This window comes from Somniosus microcephalus, chromosome 24 (assembly GCF_052327205.1).
Source record: "Somniosus microcephalus isolate GS21.2 chromosome 24, FLI_Smic_1.0, whole genome shotgun sequence".
Taxonomy (NCBI): domain Eukaryota; kingdom Metazoa; phylum Chordata; class Chondrichthyes; order Squaliformes; family Somniosidae; genus Somniosus; species Somniosus microcephalus.
The window spans coordinates 6,389,777-6,412,077 of NC_141010.1; the positions used below are offsets into that span (position 1 = coordinate 6,389,777).

The 22,301-nt window shown below is 48.7% G+C and overlaps 1 long non-coding RNA gene across 1 annotated transcript in view; it reads left to right on the forward strand.

Moving 5' to 3' along the window:
• The window catches only part of LOC147100994 (uncharacterized), a 41,107-nt gene that overhangs the window by 5,902 nt on the left and 12,904 nt on the right, over window positions 1-22,301 (forward strand). The window contains exon 2 of the long non-coding RNA XR_015073430.1: window positions 3,522-3,627. This is a non-coding gene — a long non-coding RNA (uncharacterized LOC147100994). The remainder of the gene's footprint in view (window positions 1-3,521; window positions 3,628-22,301) is intronic.

The following is a 22,301-nucleotide window of genomic DNA, read 5'->3' on the forward strand; positions in this document are numbered from 1 at the left end:
CCTAATTCTGGCCTCTTGCCTGTAATGATCAATAACATGTCATTCTATAGTGGACACTAGGTGGAGCCGTAGAGCTGTGTAGAGCTGTATATAGCTGTATGTATAAGACTACACTACCCAGCTGTATGTATATTAAGACTACATTACCCATGAGGCACTAGGCTACCCACAAGGCAGCAGTCAAGATGGAAGCCTCTACAGATACTGTACCTAGTCCACATGTGCTCAATAAAAGTGTCTAGCAAAAGCTAGCTGTGTTCATAATAAGAATGTCTATTTATTAATGAACATAAGATGCCCATCCCCGATTTTCATCTCTCCACCATTGGCGGCCGTGCCTTAAACCTCTCCGCCTCTTTCTCCTCCTTTAAGACGCTCCTTAAAACCTACCTCTTTGACCAGGCTTTTGGCCACCTGTCCACATCTCCTTATGTGGCCTGATGTCAAAATTTGTTTGATAACACTCCTGTGAAGCACCTTGGGATGTGTTACTACATTAAAGGTGCTGTATAAATGCGTTGTTGTTGTAGCCTCTAGCGACTCATTTCTCGTGGAGCGACCGCTTATAAGGACTCTAGACGCCCCACGGAGGAGCCTAAAAGCAATATAGTGGGTGGTGCCTGGCTGATAAGTGTGCGCAAGCCGCCCGCCATATTAGACCCGCAGGTGACCTGGTTTACACCTATAAAAATTGCGCACCGCGATTTAATTTCTAGGCCAACATCTGTAACTTCTGTCATGTACAAAGAGTGCCCATACTGACAAACGCCCCATTACCGCCTTTAAGAAGAGGCCATTGTACAGTGATTCCCTCTGCGTGTATGCAGGTTTGCTGTCCTCAATCCCTGGGGATACCTCCCTCTGGATTTGCTGTTGCATTGAAGTATGGACGCGTCATTATCAGCACTTTGACGTCCCTGATAGGACTGCCCTCTATGCTGCTCCCCTGAGCCCCACCCACGTCTGCTGATAGAGGAATGCTGCAGCGGGATGTCTGTAGGATGCGGTACTCTGTTGGGAATGCATCGCAGAAAGGCGTGTGCAGCCTCCCATTCGTCTTGCACTGATATGGTTCAGCCAAGTGTGGTATACACTTTTATAATTTGCCCATTCATTATGTATCCCGATTGTTATAATGCAATGGCGATCGTCTGTTATTGTGCTGGATATATACAGTCGGTATGTTCTTCCGATTTCCCTTTTTTTACTAACTTGACGGCTCGTACCTTACCATGTCTGCAAAACAAGTGGAACTAGATGGTCCTTAATTGAAACACAGACATATGATGTAGATGCATATTGAAGTGGTGTAAAAAAATTAAGTGGTCATTCCATTAATTAGAATCATATAATCTTAGAGCACAGAAGGAGGTCATTCGGCCCATCATGTCTCTTTGTTGGCTCTTTGAAAGAGCTGTCCAATTTAGTCCCACACCCCAGTTTTCCCCCATAACTCTGCAAATTAGTCCTCTTCAAGTAAATGTCCAATTTCCTTTTGAAAGATCCAAAGGAATCTGAATTTTAAAAAAAACATGTTTTCACTTGAGTGACCCAGGAGGCGGATCACCCATTTAAATATTATAATGAGCTGGCGTGCGTCAGATTTAACCACCATTACAATTTCAACTGGCTGGTCGGGATTCTTAGGCCTCGGGGAACCAGCCAGCTAAAGTAAGGCAAGGACTGCTGGTTCCAGGAGGTAAATGCCTTTACACTTACCTCCTGGATCCAGCGTCCCTGCCTCGTCCACCCCCTGCAATCAGAGCGCCCCACCCCCCCCCCGCCCGAGATCTCCGATCCCCCCCCCCCCCTCTGATCACCTTCCTGGACTCCCCCCTCCAGCCCCGATGTTCCTCGGTCCCTGATCCAATAGTGAAATAAGGAGAAATTCCTTTACTCAGAGAGTGGTTAGAATGTGGAACTCGCTACCACAGGAAGTGGCTGAGTCAAATACCTTAAATCCTTTCAAAAGGAAACTAGACGAGCACATGAGAGAAAAGGGAATAGAAAGATATGCTGAAAGGTTGAGATGAGTTAGATTGAGTGGGAGGAAATTTGTGTGGTGTACAAACACCAGCACAGACTAGTTGGGCCGAATGGCCTGATTCTGCACTGTATATTCTATGTAATTCTGTGCCGATAATTGTCAATGAACCAGATAATGCAGCAATAATACTAAAATATCCCATACCTGGCATTGATGACACGACAGCACTCTAATCAGAGGGGTCTGGATGTCATCGTAACGCACCAGAGCAAAAGCTGAGTGGATCATATCTTGTCACCTGAACCCTGGGATGAGATTACAGCTGTGGAATCACTCCCAGGATAGTCATTCTTATTTTTTTTATTAATATATAGTGGGTGGCTTCATTTCCCTTTAGAGCCTCTTTACCTTTTATTGACAGCAGTTATCATTGTCCGTCTATGTCTTTTTATCGATGCATAATGTAGTTTGCACCAACAGGCGAACATAAAATCACTCGAGGTTATCGAGAGGTACCAGGAAGTAATTGGGACTGGATTTTTCTTCCCATTCATAATCAAAAGGCAAAAAAAAATCTTTACGTCAAGTATTGTGCTTCCATGGCAATAGAAAGAGAAAAAAATGCTGCAAATGTACAACGGGTCTAACAGCTTCTAAACAGAGGAGAGAGGTTAGCATTGCAAGTACAGACCCTTCACGAGAACTCGGAAGGGTCTATGCCTGAAACAGTTAACCTATATTTTGGTTTAATTTCCTCTGCTAATGCACTGCTTTAGGGAATCGTATGCTATTTTAACGTTAACCCGATCATTTACTTAGGTGTCAGCTGTGGCTCAGTGGGTAGCACTCGTCGCCTCTGAGCCAGATTGTTGTGGGTTCAAGTCCCACTCCAGAGACTCGAGTACAAAAATCTAGGCTGACACTCCAATGCATTGCTGAGGGAGTGCTACACTGTCAGAGGTGCCAATTTTCGGATGAGACGTTAAACCGAGGCCTTGTCTGTTCTGTCAGGTGGACATAAAAGATCTCATGGCACTGTTTTGAAGAAGAGCAGAGGGTAATCCCCAGTGTCCTGGCCAATATTTAACCCTCAATCAACATCACTAAAAAGCAGATTATCTGGCCATTATTACATTGCTGTTTGTGGGAGCTTGCTGTGTGCAAATTGGCTTCTGTATTTCCTACATTACAACAGTGACAGCACTTCAGTGCCTGTAAAGTGCTTTGGGACATCTGGTCATGAAAGGCACTATATAAATGCAAGTCTTTCTTTTCCTTTTATTTCTGCATTGAAATAGTATGCTGAACGAATCTTATGTGGATGTGTTAAGCAGTCCAAACCAAAGGAAATTAAACTCCTTTATCTATTTTAGATGCTGACTGACCAGTCCAATATTTGATATTTTTTATTTCAGATTTCCAGCATGTGCAGTTTTTTCGTTTTTATTGTTCTTAACTCCCTGCTATTTTTACAAACTGATTTTCTTTACCCCGCTGATAATGTACATCTGTTTTTTTTCCTGGTGAGTGACAGACCTGGAGATTTATGAGAGAATTAGTGGGACCGAATTAAAAGCACTTGGTAAATGGAGTCAAGAGTTGCCTTATTTCGGAGATGGGAGAACCTGCAATTGGATATGGTGAGTGCACAGGCAGGAACTGCACCCCTGAGTAAAGGCATCCGGGTTTGAGGTCATCGAGACCTTTATGCAGCTGTTCCATGATCTGATTGCATAGTAGGTCAGTAAAGCTACCACCTGTTAATATAATGGCAGATTGACATTTATAATATCATTATTAAACTTGCATTTATATAGCACCTTTCACATCACTTGAACAAATGAAACAGGACATAGGAACATATGAACATAGGAATGTACAGAAGGAGGCCATTCAGCCCCTCAAGCTTGTTCTGCCATTCAGTTAGAACATGGCTGATCTGTATCTTAACTCCATCTGCCTGTCTTGGTAATTCTTAATACCCTTGCCTAACAAAAATCTATCAATCTCCATTTTGAAATTTTCAATTGACCCCCAGCCTCAACAGCTTTTTGAGGGAGAGAGTTCCAGATTTCCACTCCCCTTTGTGTGAAGAAGTGCTTCCTGACATCACCCCTGAACGGCCTGGCTCTAATTTTAAGGTTATGCCTCAGAAGGAGAGGAGAAAAATTGGAGGGGGATTAAAGATAGAGACTAAGGCAGGTGCAATAAAGTGGAAGGAGAAGGAGAAGGAGAAGAGATGCCAAAATTTTGCAAATCAAAATGGAGATACTATCACTTTTAATTCAGGAGCATAAATCCTACTAGCGGTCTTGTGTCCGATGTATTTTTTTAAACTTGTATTCTTTCTCTGCAAGGAAATGCGAGAGGAGTTATGATTTGCTCATGAAATGTGTTGTGGGTGAAGGAATCTATCAGCTTTTTGAAATCGTACTATTTGAATATGAGCGATTCAGGAACGATTAATCAATATTTTTATCGTTACGTAGCTGTGAAGTGGATTTTCACCATACTCCTGCTTTCTATGATTCAAAAATCCAGAGCATCTAAACCGCCAAGTGCGGTTTTCTTTTATATTCGTTCCTGGGATGTGGGCGTCGCTGGCAAGGCCAGCATTTATTGCCCATCCCTAATTGCCCTTGAGAAGGTGGTGGTGAGCCGCTTTCTTGAACCGCTGCAGTCCATGTGGTGAAGGTACTCCCACAGTGCTGTTAGGGAGATAGTTCCAGGATTTAGACCCAGCGATGATGAAGGAATGGCGATATATTTCCAAGTCAGGATGGTGTGTGAATTTGAGGGGAACTTGTATGTGATGGTGTTCCCATGTGCCTGCTGCCCTTGTCCGTCTAGGTGGTAGAGGTTGTGGGTTTGGGAGGTGCTGTCGAAGAAGCCTTGGCGAGTTGCTGCAGTGTATCTTGTAGATGGTACACACTGCAGCCACAGTGCACCGATGGTGGAGGGAGTGAATGTTTAAGATGGTGGATGGGGTGTCGATCAAGGGGGCTGCTTTGTCCTGGATGGCGTTGAGCTTCTTGCGTGTTGTTGGAGCTGCACTCATCCAGGCAAGTGGAGAGTATTCCATCACACTCCTGACTTGTGCCTTGTAGATGGTGAAAAGGCTTTGGGGAGTCAGGAGGTGAGACACTCGCTGCAGAATACCTAGCCTCTGACCTGCTCTTGTCGCCACAGTATTTATGTGGTTGGTCCAGTTAAGTTTCTGGTCAATGGTGGTCCCCAGGATGTTGATGGTAGGGGGATTCGATGATGGTATTGCCGTTGAATGTCAAGGGGCAGTGGTTAGACTCTCTCTTGTTGGAGATAGTCATTGCCTGGCACTTGTGTGGCGCAAATGTTACTTGCCACTTATCAGCCCAAGCCTGAATGTCGTCCAGGTCTTGCTGCTTGTGGGCATGGACTGCTTCATTATCTGAGGAGTTGCGAATGTAACTGAACACTATGCAATCATCAGCGAACATCTCCACTTCTGACCTTATGATGGAGGGAAGGTCATTGATGAAGCAGCTGAAGATGGTTGGGCCTAGGACACTGTCCTGAGGAACTCCTGCAGCGATGTCCTGGGGCTGAGATGATTGACCTCCAACAACCACAACCATCTTCCTTTGTGCTAGGTATGACTCCAGCCAGTGGAGAATTTTCCCCCCGATTCCCATTGACTTCAATTTTACGAGGGCTGCTTGATGCCACACTCGGTCAAATGCTGCCTTGCTGTCAAGGGCAGTCACTCTCCTCTCACCTCTGGAATTCAGCTCTTTTGTCCATGTTTGGACCAAGGCTGTAATGAGATCAGGAGCCGAATGGTTTTGGCGGAACCCAAACTGAGCATCAGTGAGCAGGTTATTGGTGAGTAAATGCCGCTTGATAGCACTGTCGATAACACCTTCCATCACTTTGCTGATGATTGAGAGTAGACTGATGGGCGGTAATTGGCCAGATTGGATTTGTCCTGCTTTTTGTGAATAGTACATACCTGGGCAGTGTTCCACATTATCGGGTATTAAAGCAACATATTTTCTGTTTTCACATCGCACCTTGTCTGAAAATCTTCTTCACCGTCTGGATGTGATGCTACTTTGATGCATTGTTGTGGGCTAGCTTGTTTATCTCAGTGAGTAAATGCCCTATCTAGTGCAATACTGAGCCATATACCTCCTCCAGCCCTAAATCACTAAGGAGATGGTACTCAGTAAAATAATGGGACTTAAGGCAGATAAATCCCCCGGACCTGATGGCCTACATCCTAGGGTCTTGAGAGAAGTGGCGGTAGGGATTGTGGATGCATTGGTGATCATTTTCCAGAACTCCCTGGACTCAGGAAAGGTCCCAGCAGGTTGGAAAACTGCTAATGAAACACCCTTATTTAAGAAGGGAAGTACACAAAAAGCTGGAAACTATAGACCAGTTAGCCTAACATCTGTGGTTGGCAAAATGTTGGAGTCCATTATTAAGGAAACAGTAACAGAGCATTTGGATAAACATAATTTAATAGGACAGAGTCAGCATGGTTTTACGAAGGGGAAGTCATATTTGACAAATTTGCTCGAATTCTTTGAGGATGTAACATACAGGGTGGATAAAGGGGAACCAGTGGATGTAGTGTATTTGGGCTTCCAAAAGGCATTTGACAAGGTTCCACACAAAAGATTACTGATCAAGATAAAAAATCACGGGATTGGGGGTAATATACTGGCATGGGTGGAAGATTGGCTATCTAACAGAAAACAAAGAGTTGGGATAAATGGTTCATTCTCGGGCTGACAATCAGTAACTAGTGGTGTTCCGCAGGGGTCAGTGCTGGGACCCCAACTCTTTACAATCTATATTAACGATTTGGAGGAAGGGGCCGAGTGCAACATATCCAAGTTTGCCGACGATACAAAGATGGGAGGGAAAGCAGTGAGTGAGGAGGACATAAAAAAACCTGCAAAAGGACATAGACAGGCTAAGTGAGTGGGCAGAGATTTGACAGATGCAATGGCCCTGAAATTAGGATCGGGAGCTTGCCGCGCGTGCAAGCCCCCGATGTGCACTCACCCTGCGCGCCGACATCTGAAGCCCGGGCCTGCTTGCATTTTCTGTCACTGGCCCGGTTCAGATGTCGGCGCGATGTGCTTACCTGATCCAGCGGCGTAGTTAGTGCGATGTGCCAGCTGGCATCAGGTGAGCACTGTGCAGCCAATCAGGGGAGGGGAAACTCATTCATGAGTTTGACAGTAAGAACTGTCAAACTCATGAAAAGTATGGGCTGCCAAAACACTACTTCAACTTTAAATAAAATTTTAAAAAACATCCCACTGATTAGATTAACTATAAATAAGTTTTAAAAAATGTTTTAAACAATTTATCAATTTTTTGAAAAAAATACATTTTTAAAAAATAGGGTCTAAAACTAAACTTACCTTACTGTAAATTCTTTAAAAATAATAAACCTGTGGAAAAAAAAATTCTAAATTGTACTAAAAGCCCACTTACCTGTAAAACTAAGTACTTACGTCTGGTTTTTCCATGCGTAAAAACCGGAGGCCTTTACACTCGGGCAACTCTGGAAAAAAAAAGGAATTTCACTGCGCACGCGCTGCCTGTGCAGTCGCACGCGTTCTGCCTCTTAACCCCTTGGGTCAGAGGACAGGAAATGCCGGTTTTCAGTGTATGCGCTGTGCATGCTGAAAACCGGCAATTCCTCCAATCATACGCGTGAGTGCCCCGTCCGTACTCACACGTTGTGACAGGAATTACTGGGCCAATATAATGTTGGAAAGTGTGAGGTTATGCACTTTGGCAGAAAAAATCAAAGAGCAAGTTATTATCTAAATGGAGAGAAACTGCAAAGTGCTACAGTACAAAGGGATCTGGGGGTCCTGGTGCATGAAACACAAAAAGTTAGTATGCAGGTGCAGCAGGTGATCAGGAAGGCCAATGGAATCTTGGCTTTTATTGCAAGGGGGATGGAGTATAAAAACAGGGAAGTCTTGCTGCAGTTATACAGGGTATTGGTGAGGCCACACCTGGAATACTGCGTGCAGTTTTGGTTTCCATATTTAAGAAAAGATATACTTGCTCTCGAGGCGGTTCAGAGAAGGTTCACTCGGTTGATTCCAGAGATGAGGGGGTTGACGTATGAGGAAAGGTTGAGTAGGTTGGGACTCTACTCATTGGAGTTCAGAAGAATGAGAGGCGATCTTATCGAAACATATAAGATTGTGAGGGGGCTTGATCGGGTGGATGCGGTGAGGATGTTTCCACTGATGGGTGAGACTAGAACTAGGGGGCATAATCTTAGAATAAGGGGCTGCCCTTTCAAAACTGAGATGAGGAGAAACTTCTTCACTCAGAGGGTAGTAAATCTATGGAATTTGCTACCCCAGAGAGCTGTGGAAGCTGCAACATTAAATAAATTTAAAATGGAGATAGACAGTTTCCTAGCAGATAAGGGAATTAGGGGTTACGGGGAGAGGGCAGGGAAGTGGACGTGAGTCTAGATTCAGATCAGCCATGATCCTATTGAATGGCGGAGCAGGCCCAAGGGGCCGTGTGGCCTACTCCTGCTCCTATTTCTTATGTAACCCTCTGAGGCCTCTTGCGCATCTCCAGTTTCATTCACCCCACCATTGGCGGCCGTGCCTAGGACCTAAGGTCTGGAATTTCCTCCCTAAACTTCTCCGCCTCTCCTCCTTTAAGACGCTCCTTAAAGCCTACCTTTTTGGCTAAGGTTTTGGTCAGCTGTCCTAATATCTCCTTACGTAGCTTGGTGTCAAATTTTTTTCTGATAATGCTCCTGTGAAGCGCCTTGGGATGTTTTACTTTGTTAAAAGAACTATATCAATGCAAGTTTTTGTTGTTGAAAGTCCCAGGTTCAATCCCAGTATGTGGTGAGTTTGCCGATCTGAGCCAGGATGGTGATTGGGGTGCTACAGTTAGTAACGGAATCCTCGGAATAGGGAGGGGAAATGGATCACGGTTCCAGCTTCTGATTGCTATCTGGTGACCTCCGTTAGAACGTGAGTGCGCATGGATGTTTGGTGAGCGCAGAAGGGATCTGGGCTGTTAAACCCTCTGTACTGAAACAACCTTCACCAAAATGATACCGGGGCTAAAAGGGTTAAATTATGAGGACAGGTTGCATAGACTAGGCTTGTATTCTCTTGAGCAATTGAAGATTAAGGAGTGAACTAATGGAGGTGTTTAAGATGTTTAAAGGATTTGATAGGGTAGATAGAAACTATTTCCTCTGGTTGGTGGGGGCGGGGAGTCCAGAAAAAAGGGGGCATAACCTTAAAATTTGAGATAGGACATTCAGGGGTAATTTCAGGAAGCACTTCTTTTTTTTATTTATTCATTCATGGGATGTGGGCGTCACTGGCCATCGATAAAAGTATTTATTGCCTCTTCCTAATTGCCCTCAAGAAGGTGGCTCACCACCATTAGTGGCTTGCTCGGCCATTTCAGAGTTACCCACATTGCTGTGGGTCTGGAGTCACATATAGGCCAGACCAGATAAGGACGGCAGATTTCCTTCTATTAGTGAATCAGATGGGTTTTCATAACATTCCGGCAGTTACAGGGTCACCATTACTAATACTAGCTTTAAATTCCAGATTTATTTACTTCAGTGAATTTAAATTCCCCAGCTGCCGTGGTGGGATTGTGAACTCCTGGGCCTAGAAATTCAGTTGGTTGCGCCAGCAGTTAGCGCCTTAAGAGAAGTGAATTTCGGGCGCTATGCGTGTAGCGCCCGGGCGCAGCGCAGTTTGCGCCTCGCCCCAAATTAAGTTGACCCTTAGCGCCGGCGTAAAGTTTAGCGCCCGCCCGGCTGCGCGCGCAGAAAATGACGTCACATCCTCATGCAACGCCCTTTGTGCACCCCGATTCCAAACTTCAGTCGGACCGCCCCATTGTGTGGCTGGCGGCCAGAGCGTTTGTAAAATGGAACGCAACACAGCCGACGCGGGCCCCGGGGAGCGCAAATTAAAGGGCACGTACCCTGCAGTATAAAGGGCAGCCATTTTGCAGCAAACACTCTTGTGCAACGGATTTCTGGACACACAACAAGGAGGAGAGCTAACTGGTTTCGTGCAGCAATAGCTCAGGTATTTTTGGACTCAGGCCAAAGCGCTGCAAGTGCCCTGTTGGAAATTTGACTGTTTGCCAGCATTTGATGGGGGCTGCATGGGGTGCCAACGCGGAGTTTCAGCGCCATGTGCGTAGGGCTCGCAGACGCGGGGTCAGAGGGGCAGCCCTGGCTAGAGGCAGAGGGGGCAACAGGCGTCAGCAACATAGGCCTTACCCAGTCAGGGTATACCGCCAGCAGCGCTCCTACCTCACCATGAGTGGCGCGCGATGTGTAAGAAGGCTGAGATTCCGAAAGGAGGTGGTTGCAGAGATCTGCCATCTGCTTCGCAGAGATCTGCGTCCAAAGCTCAGGTGCAGGACGTCTCTGTCAGTGGAAGTGAAGGTGACGGTGGCATTGAACTTCTATGCCACCGGCTCCTTCCAATCCGCTGTTGGGGACATAGCGAACATATCCCAGTTTGGCGTGCATCGCTGCATCCGCCAGGTGACCGATGCCCTTTTCAGAAGGAGACGCCAATTCATCTCCTTCCCCATGGCCCTGGAGAGCCAGCATCAGCGTGCAGTGGGATTTGCTAGACTCGCGGCCTTCCCCTTGGTGCAGGGCGCCATTGACTGTACGCATGTGGCTTTGCGGGCACCTCTGGAGCATGGCGAGCAGTATCGCAACCGGAAGGGCTACCATTCTCTCAATGTGCAGCTGGTGTGTGACCACAAGCAGCGCATCCTGGCTGTCAATGTCTGCTTTCCAGGCAGCTGCCACGATGCCTTTATCCTGCGGCAGAGTACTGTGCATGACATGTTCGAGGCGCAGCCTCCCCCAAGAGGATGGCTACTCGGGGACAAAGGCTATCCTTTGTGTACCTGGCTCATGACCCCGCTCCGCGCGCCCAGGACCGTTGCTGAAGAGGCATACAACGAGAGCCATCAAAGGAGCAGAAACATCATCGAGCAAACTATTGGGGTCCTCAAGCAGCGGTTCCGCTGCCTTGATTGTTCCGGCGGATCTCTGCAGTATTCGCCGCACCGGGTCTCCCAATTTGTTGAAGTTTGCTGCATGCTACACAACCTGGCTCTCCGCAGGATTCAGGCACTGCCACCTGACGTTGGACCACCACCTCAGGAGGAGGAGCAGGAGGAGGAGGAGGAGTACGTTACCAGGAGGGAGCGACAAGGTCCAAGGGCCGTCCATTGCCAGCTTATTGAACGTAACTTCTAAGCCCCCTGTCAGGGAATGCCTTGTGGCCATGAAGCAAGATGAATGCAGCCGCTCCGCAAGCCCTCAGCCGGCGAAGTCAACAAAGACTAACAAGAACAACCATGGACACTGTCTGAATAAAGATAAATTTATATTTGACAAAAATGAAACCCCTTCCCACATGAATCCCAAAAACAATCAACGGCCCCCACAAAAAGTGCAACAAACGACTCACTCCCACAACCTGGGGAGGAGTAACTCCACATTTGAACAAACCTCAACCTCGGCCTTAACGCAAAAAACATACCCATAAACAAAACAACCATGGGCAAAATAAAGATGTCCATATAAAATGAAAGCTGGCCACACCCTCTACTTAGTGGCCCGCGAGGGCGAGACCTTGTCCCGCCTTTTGGCGCCCCTGCCCGGCCTGCTGCTCCTCCGCAAGCTCTGCCCAGTGGCTGCTGCGAGGCTGGGGGAAGGCGCCTGAGGATCAGATGTCCTTCCGCCAGATGGCCTTGGGGGGCGGTCTACACGGGCTTTAGGCCTTGAGGGGCCGGCTGTTGATTGGCGCACATGTGCATGGCCACCATCGGCACCAGCCGCTTGTCGTTGACGCTCCACTGGGGGAGTGGCGGCGACGGATGGCGCAATGTGGGCAAGCTGGCGTATTGGAGGCGCTGGCTGGTGATGTCGCACGCTGGCACTCGCCCGGGCACGCACTGCATGATCCGCACCAATCAGCCGAAGGGCGGATCGCTGTGCTGCTGCAGCGCGGTGGGTGTCCTGGTGATGCCTGGCTGAGGCAGCGCGTGTGGCAGCAGTGAGTGCCCCTGTTGCCCTGGTCTGCGCCCGCATCACATCCGCCACTGACTTGACGGCATCAGCCAGCGACTCCATCGCCGGAGGCATCCGTTCCACTACCTCCATCATCATCCGGCCACTCTCGGCATTTGATGCCCCAAACTCCCGCACACTGGTTGCCAGCGACTCGATGGCCTCAGGCATCCGTCCCACCACCTGCATGAGCTCTGTGTGGCGGCGGTCCGAATCCTCGGCCATTTGGTCCAGCTAGCGCACCTCCTCCGAGGTGAAGGTGGCCGGACTGGAGGCGGGACTCTCCCGCTGGGGAGCAGGGGTCCGAGCTGGCCGACCCTTGGCACGTTGCTGGCGCCGAATGTCCGCAGCAACTGCACTCCCCTCCGATCCTTCCCCCCTCTGGGGGGAAGGCCGCGGCCCACCCGCAGCCCTCCTGGGTGGCTGGACGCCACTGGTCCCAGCAGCTGCACTCCCCTCCGAAAGTTGCTCCAGGCTCTCGTCCAGGGAAGACGTGTCCAACACTTCGCCCTCTGCTGTGGGACCTGAGTCCTCCCCTGATGGTCCGGGTTGCTCTTCCTCCTCCTCCTCCTCCTGTTCGGAGGGGCTGTCACTGGCAGCTTCAGGGAGCTCTTCGTCACCAGCTGAAAGCAGGAAGGCACAAGAGTAGCTTCAGAGTGAGGAGAGGGCGTCAGCGAGGGAGTCATGACTGGTGGCATTCAGCGCATTGGTGGCACAGTGGCAAAGGAGGTAGCTCGGATGCGCAAGTGTGACGAGAGAGGGCCAAAAGGCGAGGTCCTTACCATTGCCGGGCAGCGGAGGGTCGGCTTCTCTGCACGCTCTGGGCACAATCACGCGGCCTCCCATGAGGCCACTCACGCGCTCCTCCAGGGGAGTGAGCTTCTGGAACTTGGCGCGGCCTCCCCCGGTGATGTCGCGGCGCTTGCGATTATTCGCAAGTTTAGCCTGCAAGAGAAAGGACGGGCTCTAAGTACGGTGTGTAGCCGTGACGTAGTGTGCACTGCCTCCCATGGTGGAATAGCTTGGCCAGAGTGTAGCCCTGATCTAGTGTGCACTGCCTCTCATGGTGGAATAGCTTGGCCAGAGTGTAGCCCTGATCTAGTGTGCACTGCCTCTCATGGTGGAATAGCTTGGCCACTGTGTAAAGTGCAGAATGTGCAATTGATGCTCATGACTGTCCCAAAGCTGCTGGCTGAGGGCTGCCCATTAGGCCTTTCAGGTCCCTTTGCCCATCATGTCAGGTGTACATGCAAGAATGAGGAGGAGAGTGGAAAGGGTACTCACCCTGACAATCCTGGTCAGGTCATTGTATTTCTTCCGACATTGCACCTTGTCCCTGGGGGCATCGCCGTAGGACGACACCCTGGTGGCGATCTCCCTCCAGGCTTTGGTGTAGACGCGGTGGGTGGGATTCCTGCCATTGTCTGGGAACAAGATCCTGCGCCTCTTCTCCAATGCTGTCAGCATGATATCCAGATCACGCTCTGAGAAGCGCAGGGCACGCTCACGGGCCTTCTCGTGCGTTGCCATGGCTCCTTGGGCTCAGCAGCAGTGTTGAGGCCTAGTTTGAAAGCTGCAGTGTGCAGGGCGTGGCAGCAGACCAAATCGTCCCTTCCCCCTTTAAGAGCTGGCCGGCGCCACGGGGTCTGCTGTCAATCAAAAAATGACCGCACCCGCGCTGCGCCCCGCCTCGGCGCTATCCCTCTGCACCGCCGGCTTAGCGCCTAAAGATAGTCGTGTAACGCCTCTTTTAGCGCTCCAGCAACCTCTTAGGGCGAAGCAACTGAATTTCGGCGAAGGGGGCGCAACTTTGGGACGGGCGCTAAAGTCGGGCGGGCGCTAACGTTAGCGCCCCAAAACTGGCAAAACTGAATTTCTAGGCCCTGATCTCCTGGAATCATTAGTCCAGGCTCCGGATTACTAATCCAGTAACATAACCACTATGCTACCGTTCCCCTAACATATAGGGTAGTAGAAATCTGGAACTCTCTTCCCAAAAAAGCTGTTGAGGCTGGGGGGGTCAATTGAAAATTTTAAAACTGAGATTGAGAGATTTTTGTTAGGCAAGGGTTAATAAGGATTATGGAACCAAAGCAGGTAGCTGAAGTTGATAGAGATCAGCCATGGTCTAATTGAATGGCGGAACAGGCTTGAGGGGCTGAATGGCCTCCTCCTGTTCCTATGATGCTCACTGTCTAGGATCAACTGTAAGGCATGAGCAGCGGGTAATATACTGGAGGAATACAGGTGCTTGTGGAAGCATATCCCAGCGATTAATCAACGCACTCGACAGACACGGGGGGGAGGGGGGGAAAGAATCTGGAGGAAGAAAGGGAGTAGCCTTAATTATAAAATTACAGCAAGAAACTGCCTATCCTCATCTCTATTTGTTTCTTATGTAATCATGTCTCTCTCAAAGGTTGCTTTCTAATAGCCAGGACTTCATGTTGCGAGACTCCAAAAGCTACAGGTACAGAAAGAAAGATAACCCCGGTTATCAGGCATTCGCGAGCTCTGGGACTTAATTTGATGAACTGATGATAAGTATTGAAACAGGAGTGAAGTGTTAAACCTCGCACACAACACAGGCCCTACATTGGAATGACACCTCCATATATAAATCAGCGTGTCCACCCATCCAGAAGTTTTAAAGCTGGCAAACATTGATCAGCGTTTATGTTGTGGTGTGCCCTGTTGTTGACATTAAATATTGAGTGATTAATGCTGAACATTTGCCTGTAGTTACTAAGGCTTTGTTGATATTAGAAGTTCACAGCACAGGATAACTAAGCAGGCAGGTCATGTTTGGAGGAACCTTCATTTTGTTGTAAACTATTAGTTGATGTTTAACAAGAGTTAATGTACGATGATTTTTCAATATTTAACAATTGTTTAATGATCCTGTTATAATATTGTATAAACATGGATGGAAAACTATTAAGCAGAGTTCCGAAGGGGCAGCCAGGCTTCCAGCCCCGTGTTTAGACATGTCCAGCTGGGCTAATAGAGTTTACCTTGCGTGACCTCTCTGGCTGATGGTGAAATCTCCACCAACAGGTTCTTCCTCCCTCACTGGTCTTCTCCCCCTCCTCTCCTGAAGGCTGCTGGCTTGTGCGGGTGCAAAGGTTTCGCAGGTGGCTGCAGCCCTCCAGTACCATACCCAGAGCCGAGAACTGTGAAACCAAGATTTTGACATATTAGCGTAATTTACGGCAGGATGTATATTGGCAGGTTTTAGACAGACTCAAATATTTGCACCCAATTTTCCGTGGTCAGCTCCCGAGCGTAGCTTCAGGTGTAGATCTGGACGGGTGTATGATGCACACCAGTGGTGGGAGTAGAAAACTGCATCTAAATGAAATTTAGAGAGATAGGAACAATTACTGCATTGTGTCACAATAACAACAACAACTTGCATTTATATAGCGCATTTAATGTAGTAAAACATCCCAAGACGCTTCACAGGAGCGATTATCAAACATCATTTGACACCGAGCCACATAAGGAGCTATTAAGGCAGGTGACCAAAAGCTTGGTCAAAGAGGTAGGTTTTAAGGAGTGTCTTAAAGGAGGAGAGAGGTGGAGAGGGTGACAAACGTTCTGAAAGTCTTTGGAGAGCCTCAGAAGGCACCTCAACCCAATGGCAGCCTTTGCCAAAGCTGATGGGTCAGAGGACTAACAAGTGACAGGCAGCAATGAAGATTCAAGCACAAGGCTGTGGGTAAGTATCGGAACATGACCCCTGTTTTCTGGTTGCCCTTCGATTATATCCAAGGGGTGAAATTCCTCTCCAACTCCCGAAGGTAATCACCCAAGTTCCAGACCACAGTGACTGGGAGACACGTCCCTCAATACCCCACTGACCTTCCATATGTAGAGATGTCGGCCACAGTCAGAAACTTGTCCGGCTCCCATTTGAAGGTTTGCAGGAAATCTGAAGTCACTGCTCAAGCTGGGAAATGTTTCCATAGAGCGACAACTCTCTGTGGAAAGAGAAACCTCCTGACATCTCACCTAGTACTAAGATTATGTAACTTATACTCATATCCCATTGTCCACCCTAACCAATCTAATTCGAATTGCAAAACATGGACTGATTCTAATCCTTCTTCTCTTCTTCTTAGGCAGTCCCTCGGGAACCGAGGATGACTTGCTTCCACATTAAAAATGAGTTCGCAGGTGACTGATAAGTCCAATGCGGGACCTACAGTCTCTGTCACAGATGGGGCAGACGGTGGTTGAAGGGGCGGGTGGGTGGGGTGCTTGGGTTGACGTGCGCTCCTTGCACTGCCTGCGCTTGGCTTCCGCTTACTCCCGGCGAAGAGACTCGAGGTGTTCGGCGCCTTCCCGGATGCTTCTCCTCCACTTTGTGCGGTCTTGGGCCAGGGATTCTCAGGTGTCGGTTGTAAAGTCTGTGGGTTGTGCAGTTAATAAATACACAGACTTCAGAAGTAACAAACAAAACAGGTCTTTACTATTCGAAGGTCCGGGCGAATCTGCCCCAGCAATCCTGCTACAACACTTATATACTGGTGTGGTCACTATCGGTATTACAGTATACAGAAGCCAAACAAATAGTGCCACACCTAAAGTAGTTCCCTTAAAGGTGAACGGTTACATTCAATAGTTCCCTTAAAGATAGACGGGTACATACACTACAATCCTCCCTTTTTAGCTTATTACTTACAGAGTCCCCGTTAAACATACATATCTTCAACTTCCTATAAAACAAATTACAGATATAATCTCGGTGGAGTCAATGTCATATAAAACAATTTACAAATATAATCTCGGTGGAAACAGTTCACAGGTTCAGTCTCTGCGGGAACAGTTCATAGATTCAGTCTCTGATCTTGACTCGTTCCGAACAACATTTCTTTGGTGTAGCCGGATTACCTGGCTAGCGTGACTCTTCCATAGCCTTTTTCTTGGCGTAACAGCTTGAACCTTCGTCCTGTTGAACCAGCAGTGCGGACTTTTACAACCAACTGGCTGTCTTGACATTTTCCAGTTTTTCAACTAATTTAGCTCCTTTCGTAATGTCCCGCCTGGAATGGTAGAAGTGCTAATATTTTAGACAGTTATTATCTTCTGCTTCTTCTTTTTCTTTTCTGCCTTTTTGAAACTCTCGGAGCTCCTTTCTCGGCTGCCAGCTGTAGCGCCACCAACTCTCTATGTTCCTTAGACCTTAAGTGCTTCCTCCGGATTTCAGCACTTTGAGAGTTTTCATCACAAGCTGGGCAGACCACATCCTCGTAATATTCAGTGTCACTCAACAGGTCATGGTAATATTCGGGTTCGTCCTGAGTTAGGTCAGCGAGAGAGACTTCTTCTTCCTCCTCACCCGTCTGGACGTTAGCTGACGGTGGTTCCTTCCCTAAACATCTTTCTTGAAAAGCCTTCTTCATGCATTCATATTCATCCCGCTCTTCCTGGGTTATCTGCCATTCCTTCACGGCGGACCTCATTTGTGAGTTCAATACCTTCCTTTCCATCGGTAATTGCGTTATCAGGCTATTTAACCCTTCTACTGAAGTAACGGTTTCCACATTCTTCTGTTCACCTTGACGTGATTCAACGTACTTTTGGCATCCTTGTAAAATTTGTGTTGCCACCTCAGCTATCTCCGTGACCTTTGAGAGCTCCGAACTCGTTCCCCCTGAAGATTGAAGCTCGTGTTCAGATTGTTCCCCTTGCAGAGTCTTGTCCTTCAGATATGAAGGAGTTGGCTGACCGTTAACTCTTCCCTGGGAACACGGTGGATCAGAGTCTTCTCCATTTCCTCCACCTCTTTCTCCAATACTTCCACCTTACGTTCCTCTTGAACTTTGGCTTTCAGCGCTCGGAAAAGTTGCGCCCTGATGCTCTCTAGTTCATGTTCAGGGACCATTCTTACAGTGTCCTGTTCTTCCACTGAAAGGATTCCCAGTTGAATCTGTTCTTCAAGTTGTTGAACCTCGGTCATTGCCGCCTCATATTTGTCTTGGGTGTCCTTCAATGTTTTTATAAGTTCTTGGACATCCTGTCTTTCATGCTCTGCCATGAATTTCACCTCTAATTTCTCATCTATGGATGGAGCTCCTACCGATGAGTCTGTCTTGGCCTTGAGCTCATCAAGAATTTCCTGCAGCCTTTGGACTTCTTGCTCATGTTCAACCTTTAGTTGTTCATATGCTTCTACTGAAACTAGCTTTTCGGAGGCTGCCGAGTTAACCCCCTCCAGAATTGTAGCCTGGGCCTGTTCATACTGTTCTTTCAACTTCTCACACTCTGCTTGTAAGGAGTCATAGAGAAGAACTGGAATAAAATCCTGGCTCCCTGAAGATTCCTCTTCCTTTGGTTCATTCTGTAAATATTCTAGTTCCTGAACAGCATCAGGGGAATGTGATTGGTATTTGACCACGATGGCTCTATGGTCGCTCTCTGCTTGAGCTAGCTGTCTCTGTAGTCTTTCCAGGTTCTCCCATTCGGTGTCCCAGAACCTTTCCATATTTTTCATCTCTTGTATGAGACGGTCACTCAACTGTTCCAATTGTTGTCGTACTTTGACATAAGTTTGCGTCCGAGCTCGGTGTTCTTCCGTCATGGATGAATCCTTTGCTTGAACAGGCTCAGAATTCTCTGTCAACCTGGAGTTCTGCTCTGCAGCTTTATTCTTCTTGGTACCATAAGTCCTTCTGCATGTCTTCGTTTTCTTTCCCATCGTCGGCAAGTCCCTTTTAGCCTTGTCTTCCATATTCGACTTGGTCTTATCATCATCCATTTCAGAATCTGAGCTAATAGCTTGCACCGAGTCCTCCCTCATTATGGCTTTTAGGTAATGCCATTCCATGTCTATTTTCTTAATCCGTCCTAGAAGTGGTGGTCCTCCCTCAGGTAATACGTACAAGTTCATTCTTGGGTGTTCTTTACCCCATCTCTCACCTTGACTCTTATTTTCCCCACGGGGTATACGTTATGCCCCGTGTATGTCTGTAATACGAACTTGGTATTTCTTAAAGGTATGTGAGAGAATAGCCGGTGGTAGTCCCTTCGGTTGATGACTGATAGAGCTGATCCAGTGTCCAGCTCCATTCTTACTTGGACTCCAGCTATTTTTAGTATGACCCAGATGGCCTGTAGATCCGTTTCTTTACCCACATTGTGGATTCTCAGCCTACCCAGCTCCTGGTTGTTTGGGTCTGAGTCTGAATTCTGTTCGTCTGAACTCTTCTCAGCCACCTTGTGTACCTTGTTGTACTTTTCTTGTGGTGGCTTCCTTTGATTATTGGTCTTTTTCCCGGACCGGCATACCTTCGCGATGTGACCCAGTTTGCCACATTTCTTACACTCTTGGTTCTTAAACCAGCATTGATTCTGGTCATGCGTTGTCTTCCCACAACGGTAGCATTTTGTTGTGCTTGAAGTAATTTGGTCCACCCCGAGTGCCGCCGCCTTTAGTTGCATTTCCGCCGTTCCTTTCGCTGCGGCTTCGTGCGATGCAGCTATAAGGACAGCCCTGTCCAGTGTGAGGTCGTTCTCTTCCAGTAGTCGTTTCTGCGTCCCTTCTTTGGACAATCTGCATACAAACTTGTCCCGCAGCGCTTCTGTCAGATTCCCTCCGAACTGGCAGTATTTCGCTAGCCTACGCAGTTCGACCAAGTATTCCGCATTGCTTTCGTCTTTCTTCTGCGTTCTTGCATAGAATTTGAATCGTTCAGCCAGCATCAGCGGTGTGGGGTTCAAGTGGTCCTTCAGCACAGCCACAATCTCTTCGAAGGTCTGATCCGCTGGTTTATTTGGTGCTATTAGATGCTTCAAGAGCCCGTATGTTTTTGCCCCCATCGAGTTTAGCAATGTTATCGCCTTGTCGTCTTCCTCTATTTTGTTGGCTTCGCAATAGATCTCTATGCGTTCCACGTACGTGGCCCAGTCTTCTATTTCAGAATTAAAGTCGTTAATATTCCCTCGCTTAGGCATCTTTCTTCCCTTGGGAGCAGCACCAGTATTTCTTATTTATTTATTTGTTTCCAAGATGGCGGTTTTCCCGCGAAATTGGCGGTTTCCCGCTCTTTCCTTCTCTCCCCGCCCACTTCAATGGCGGTATGTCAATCAAGATGGCGGTTTTCCCGCGAAAATGGCGGTTTCCCGCTCTTCCTTTCTCGCCCCGCCCACTTCAATGGCGGTTTCCCGCCTCTGGCGTCTTCTCCGCCTAATGGCGGCTTCCCGCGTTTCTTCCCGGTGGAAGGGGTACGCTTCCCCCTCAGCGGACAGGTTCAGCCGCTGGCTGGCTACCGCACAGCTCCCCTTACTCGGCTATGTCTTTTCCTCCCGCCCGCACGGCTCTACCGGCGCTGGGTACACCCCGTTAGCGGAGGACAGTTCAGCCGCTGGACTGGCTCCCGCGCAGTCCCTCTCTCCGTACCCGGCTCTGTCTCTCTCACCCGCACGTTCGATGCTACCAGCCCTGGGTACCCCGTTGGTGGAGAACAGCTCACCGCTGGACTGGCTCTCGCGCAGTCTCTCACCCCGTTTTCGGCTGTGTCTCTCACCCACTCCCGCACGTTCGGTTTTGCCGGCTCTGAGTACCCCGTTGGTGGAGAACAGCTCACCGCTGGACTGGCTCTCGCGCAGTCTCTCACCCCGTTTTCGGCTGTGTCTCTCACCCACTCCCGCACGTTCGGTTTTGCCGGCTCTGAGTACCCCGTTGGTGGAGAACAGCTCAGCCGCTGGACCGGCTCCTCGCAGTCTCTCTCTCCGCACCCGGCTCTCACCCGCACGGTTACCATTCGCCTCCCCAGCCCTCTCGCAGACCGGTGTTTCCCTCCCCGGCTGCGGCTGGGTTTCTCTTCCCGCGCCTACTCGCAGGCTCAGCGCTTCGTGGCTGTGTAGCTGCCCCGATTGTCCCGCCGATCGCGGTCCGGCTGTCACCCGACACCGTTGGACCCGACTTTTGGCCGGCACTGCTCCCCCTCGACCGAGGTCGAGTGCTCTGCCCTTATCCTCCGGATGCTTCTACACCTTCCCCTACTCACAGTCTCTTCGGCTGCCTTGTTTCTTGCTGGTCGGCTCACTCCGCACCGTGGCAGAAGGGTAGTCAGTGCCTGTTGCTGATACAGCTTTTGTTGTTAGTCTTCCAGCTTTCTGTTGTTGCAGCCTCGTGTTTTCTTTTGGTAGCACGACGAGGGCGGTTGTCTCTCTTCGACGCTCTTCGTTGCTTATGGTAATCTTGCCGCAGGGTACGATCGGACTCGTCGCCACTAAAGTCTGTGGGTTGTGCAGTTAATAAATACACAGACTTCAGAAGTAACAAACAAAACAGGTCTTTACTATTCGAAGGTCCGGGCGAATCTGCCCCAGCAATCCTGCTACAACACTTATATACTGGTGTGGTCACTATCGGTATTACAGTATACAGAAGCCAAACAAATAGTGCCACACCTAAAGTAGTTCCCTTAAAGGTGAACGGTTACATTCAATAGTTCCTTTAAAGATAGACGGGTACATACACTACATCGGTGGGGATGTTACACTTTCTCAAGGAGGCTTTGAGGGTGTCCTTGAAGCGTTTCCTCTGCCCACCAGGGGCTCTCTTGCCGTGTCGGAGCTCCGAGTAGAGCGCTTGTTTTGGGAGTCTCGTATCGGGCATGCGGACAATGTGACCCGTCCATTGGAGCTGATCGAGTGTGGTCAAAGCTTCGATGCTGGGAATGTTGGCCTGAGCAAGAACACTGACGTTGGTGTGCCTATCCTGCCAATGGATTTGCAGGATCTTGCGGAGGCAGCGTTGGTGGTACCTCTCCAGTGCTTTGCGGTGCCTGCTGTACATGGTCCATGTCTCTGAGGCATACAGCAGGGCGGGTATCACTGCTGCTCTGTAGACCATGAGCTTAGTGCCGGGTTTGAGGTCCTGGTCTTCAAACACTCTCTTCCTCAGGCGACCGAAGGCTGCACTGGCACACTGAAGGCGGTGTTGGACTTCATCATCGACGTCTGCCCTTGTTGACAGTAGGCTCCCGAGGTATGGAAAGTGGTCCACGTTGTCCAAGGCCTTGTTGTGGATTTTGATAATCGGGGGGCAGCACTGTGTGGCGGGGGCAGGTTGGTAGAGGACCTTTGTCTTACGGATGTTTAGTGTAAGGCCTATGCTCTCGTATGCTTTGGTAAAGGTGTCAGAACTGGCGAAGGGTCATCGACCTGAAACGTTAACTCTGT